The 5,414-nt window shown below is 42.1% G+C and overlaps 1 protein-coding gene across 6 annotated transcripts in view; it reads left to right on the top strand.

The window, feature by feature from the left end:
• AUTS2 (activator of transcription and developmental regulator AUTS2) overlaps nucleotides 1–5,414 on the top strand; it is a 796,643-nt gene that overhangs the window by 262,506 nt on the left and 528,723 nt on the right. The window lies entirely within an intron of this gene.

Genomic DNA, 5,414 nt, shown 5'->3' with positions numbered 1-5,414 from the left:
GTAAGTCCTTACATTTTCTCCTGCAGCCTTGCTCAAGGGATCGCTGCGTGGTCGTCTGCAGCCCCCTGCTCTTGACAGGCGCTCCGGCCACCAGCAGGGCAAATGCCGCTGGGAAGTTTTGCTGGTGAGTTTGTTTTCCTGTGGCTTCATAGATAACGCTGTACCGAAGGCTGGTGCAGCGCTGGGTATGGGCTTGAAATGTGACAGCTGCCACTTCAGCATGGTGCACATGGAAGGGAAGAGAAGAGCTGAGATCTGATTCCTGTGGTGGTGTGTCAGTGACAAAAAAAAAAAAAAAAACCACCCCAAAACAACAACAGTGGTAGAGATGTATTTGTTTTTCTCGTGTGGAGCTTGAAAGGAAGGAATGTTTCTTGTTCTGTAGTTAAGAGAGATGACCTGCTTCTGCAGGGAAGTCAGTTCTTTTCTTCTCCTTTAGTAACAAAGTATTTAATTGTCCTTAATTATTACTAGAAGAAAGAAGTTCTATTGATCAAAAAGTAGTGAAATGTATTCTGAGGCTGTTTGCTGGGGGGTGTACTGTGGCACTTTCTGCATTTTGTGTTGCCCAGAACACAGTGCTTTTTGTTGGCTTCTCCTTTTACACTCAGCTGCCAATTTATCTTGCCTGTCCCTTGGTACCCAGATGCCTGGGGGAGACAGAGGGACAGAGATGGGGAGAGGATGGACCAAGATTTCAGTGGGGACCTGCTTGCCAGTGATGCATTTTCACTGAATATCTCCCCGGAGGGTTTCATGCCCCAGGTTAAAGACTGAGTTTGTTGCCCATAACACTGAGACCCTGTCAGAGTATTTGGATGTAGCTTTGCTGTTTTCTTTAATCCAGGAAAATAAGGAAAAGAGCGAGACAACTTTTTTGGGGAAAATACTAGGATACCTCACTATCTGTGAGTATAATGTAAACTAAATAACTATCACCTAAACATCCTTGAGCAGCTAACTACTTGCTATTCTTAAAACAGGGGGGAAACACATGCGTGTACTATTAGCTTGAAATTTTCTATTCTGGCAAATAGTGAGACATTGATTTATTTCTTGTCTTTGTGCCTTAAGTTATGCTGCACACAGTGAAAGCATATATATTTCATTTAACAAGATTTTCCTATCATTTATCCCAGGCTGCAAATAGCATATTTAACAAAGTCACAGATTTAACTATTCAGTTTTCATTTGTTTTGGGCAGTCTTACAAAGGCAATTTGACTGCAAAATCCATTTTATTAGGCAGTTATATTTTATCTCCTTGATGTTTCTCTGCAATAATTCTATGTTCTTTAAAGTCATATTAGACCTATAAACATCTATATCAAAACAAATAGACTTGCATATTTAGCATTTGAAACTGTTCCTGGAAATAAAAGTCTAATGAAATCAGTAGTTATTTGCCAGTGAGTGAGGTTGGCTATTTAAGATACCGGGGGACTTCCCCCCCCCCCCCCCCCGCCCCATTTACATTTTGTGATGAAATTTCTTCTTTTTTTATTATTTTTCCTGAGACCTCTTGCAGTTCAACCAGAAAGCCCTGGAGTCCCTGCACAAAGCAGATAATGTTCCTACTTTTCTGTCACCGGGTGATTCTCCGTGTGTTACATAACCTGTCATACCAGTTTTGTCACAGACAGATATTTTTGAGATGTACAACCTGGGAAATTTGAACGTGGATGAAATCCAGGAAACCCATTTAATCTGTATTCTTCTTAGAGTTACTGGTGCCTTACAAGATTTTCTCCTGATGCACCAGGGAAGTTGCCAAGGTTCATCTGTTGGGCGGGGAAAAAACCCAAATCCATAATGCCCCCGGCCACAAAAACAAAAACTGGTGTATGCCTGGTGTTTTATTGAATTTTAGGTGTGATAAGAGAGGGTTAGTCCTTTCCATGAAGATGGGGTTTCCCTAGTGAAAGGCACTCCAGAGATTTTTGGCCTTGGCTATGCCATAGGGATGTATCCCCTTGCTAAACACAGGATGCTGTGTCAGTGATCTCACTGCAGTTGGTGCTTATTCTGCATTAGGTTCAGGACTTGTCTGTGTGTAAAAGTTGTGCTAGTGTGACTTAGGTGTTAATTGACATGGGATTTATTAAACTGGTGCAGTTCTCTGGACACTGTGGGTACACGCTCCGTGGAACAAGTGCTTCTGTGTTAGTATAACCACACTGGTTTAAAAAATCAGGTCAAATTCTTTTGCGACTCTTCCATGTTGTCAAGGTTTTAAGAAATTGGGTTTATATTAGCTAAGCTGAAGTACCTTTGAAATTCTCAAATGAGTTTCTTACAGCAGTTTGTTAAATGGATTTAAAGTCTCACTTGGAGAGCAGTTTCTCATTTTCACTTGACATACGTGTGGGCTGCTGCAGGAATGAGTGTTCCCACTCCCAGCTACACGTTGTCAGTGGTAGTGCTTGTGCAGCCACGTGGTGACATGTGTCCGGGAGCTGATCCAACTGGAACTGAATGGGGTTTATTCCTTTTTTGGGACTGGCTTCATTTTCAGGCAGATCAGTGTGTGTCCCAGTTCACCCCCAGTGTGCAGCTGTAAAAGATGTGCCTGAAAATACCTGGTTGAGGTGAGTAGAAAGGACAACGGTGTCTCTTCTGGCAGCAGCCTGTGAAAACTAAATTAAAGTTTACTCTCCTCATTTGGAAGTGTTATATAATCTCAGTTTAAGGGAGGTCATTTTAGGTTGGGAGAAGGTTGGGTCTCTGCCCTCATGTCAGTGCAATATCTTGGTTAAATCAGAACTAGAACTGCTTTTCCTGTGTGTGCCACAATACTGACATTGCACCGCTCCTTCTTAATTCTCTTGTAAAGAAGTTCATTGACATTTTTGTTAGCTGGCTGGCTTCGCTGAAGCTGACATCCTTGCCTCTGGCCATCACAAATACTTTTTTCTTCCTTTTGATTTGCTTTGGAGAATGTTGATGTCTGAAGACCTCTCTGTGATAAAGCATACATATTTATATAAGTGTCACAGGTAACTCTGCAGGCAGCTTATATATTGTAAAATATTCCTTCACATATAGATTGTCAGCCTGTTTTATTCTCTTGGCATCACTGCGCTTTACTGCTATAAACTGTTCTGTTGATTGTGTTTGCACGTCGCTCATCCCATCTGGGTTATCTGCAGCCTCTGCAGAGAGACCTGAACCAAGGTTTGGTGATGTAACTTGCCTGAGCTTCAAGGAGATTCAACCCTCACAGGTCTTCTAGAAGCTTCAAACTCCTCGCATCCTCCTTGAAATCTCTTAGCCAGTCAACACGTGTCATCTGTCTGCTTGTGCAGTGGCTGGTAGGAGAGAAAATCAGTAGCCATGCATCTGTGGCTGCAACGGAAAGCCTGAGAAACACTCTTAAACTGTCTTTGGATGTTCACCTTTTATCCCAAAGGTGTGTTGGAACTGGAAATGAGATAAATGTTGGATAAGCTGATGTACTTGGGTATGTTAGTTTGCTCAAGTAATCCAAACAGGTTTTCTATGTCGTGTTAGACAAGCACTGTAAAACCATTTCACAAGAGCGTATTTTTAATTCTGATTAAAGTAATGTGATAATAAAACTAACTAAAGGGGAAATCCACGCAAATTCATCTTGAGTCTATTATGAAGTTAATTGCATACATTCTATTATATAAACTTCAAGGGATCCTACTGGAAAAAAAAACCACAAAGTTTTTACGTTTACCCTTTTAAAAAATTAATATAAGGTCATTTGGGTGCAAGCCATTTTTACATAATGCCCATATTCAGTCTGAGTGCATTTACACTGTAATTAAAATTCAACAGCTTCATGTGAATAATAGTGCTGACACTAGGAAATCAGTTTGATCTGAGACGGGGGAAAAAATAAAGGCAAGCTCTTGGAAATCTATGAAATTCTAGAAAGTGTGGGAGCTGTGTGGAGAGAGGCGGTGTGCGTGGGCTGTCTGGCTTCACGCATTGCCGCTTGTATCTGAGGGAACTTATGGATGAAGTTAGAGGACTTGAGAGGTTTTGCTTTGTCCTTGAAAAGCTCTGTCCCTTGTTTGAGGTTCATTGATAGATATTGCTGAAGTGAAACTTAATTTTCCTGTTCCCAGCAGTGCCCAAGGGAGATAAGTGCTGTATTCCTAGCTGGAAAATTAGATTAAGACACCCAGTACCGCGGTACAGGGTACATGCATTTCTTCCTCTCTTTTGTAAGACTCCCACTACTCTGAAAGGCAGTTTAGAGTTTTGACAGCTAAAATAAAAAGCCTTAAGGACAAGCAACCACTCTGAATGTTTGAAGGGCTTCATTTCCCGCAGAAAGATTTCAATTACAGTCATTTTCCTTGAGTAAGTACAAAGAGGTAAATGGAACGCCTGTTTCAAATGTTAAACTCGCAGACTACATTATTACCAGTTGTACTTTGAAAGTAAAGGATAACACCGGTCTAAAGCAAAGCCCTGATTTCAAATTACTTTTTAAGAGTATGATGAGGTCTGCACCCGGTAATTCAGCCGCTTGGTGTTGAGCAGCACGTAGCCCATCAAATGTGACTTTCGTTAGATGTGTTGCTCTTCCAGGGGGGGCGAGGCAGGAAGCATCTTTCTCGACAAGCGCCGAGAGTTGCATCTTGAAAGGGCTGCTCTGCAGCTGGAGATTCACATCTTGGCTGTATTTTTAGAGAATTTAAAGTTTTTTCTTTCTTCTCTGACTTTGCTTGTTATTTGTCTTGTGTTTTATAACAGTAATTTGGCAGAATTCGGTTATTCATCTTCTGTGTGGCACAACCCCTCCTCCCTCCCACTCCCCACAAAGGTTTTTCATCTCAGGACCATTTCCTCTCCGTGCTGGAGTAGGGAACACGTTTTCAGGAATCCGTGATTTTTTAGACCAGATACGGAAATGTGCACGGTGTTTGCATAACACAGGTGCTCAAAAGAGCCAGATCGCCAAGGTGATAAATCAGTCCGGTGACCTCAGCTCACTGAAGCATTCATTTTCCTGGAATGATGAACTCTTCCAGAAAGCTGAACCCATGGCTTGATTGAGTCGAGGATAACGGCTTCAGTCAGTGACTTTTTGGGTCAGACCTGCACCCAGAGGCATTGGAGGAAGGGCAGAGAGTTAACCTGGCAGTTCCTAGAGTAACTCCCTGTTCCAGGGAGGCTGGTCCTCTCAGCACTTAAACCACCCTTGCTAGTGCCTGGGAGATGGGAGCCCACCTGCTTTTTTTCCAGAAGTGTTTGCTGGTGGTAATTGTACTAATTTATTTTTGCTACTGCTATTCCTCTTTGCTTTCTAGATGGATTTCTGCAGGTGTGAAATGAAGATGTTACTCCTTAAATTGATGGAGATGATCAGCAAAGGGTTGTGTCTTCCCAAATTACTTGGCATGGACACCTGGTTCAGTATTTTTATCACTTTTAGCT

Source organism: Falco punctatus (genome assembly GCF_963210335.1).
Source record: "Falco punctatus genome assembly, chromosome: 1".
Taxonomy (NCBI): Eukaryota; Metazoa; Chordata; class Aves; order Falconiformes; family Falconidae; genus Falco; species Falco punctatus.
The sequence above is the reverse complement of the archived record's forward strand: the minus strand, read 5'-3'. Positions and strand labels throughout refer to the sequence as shown.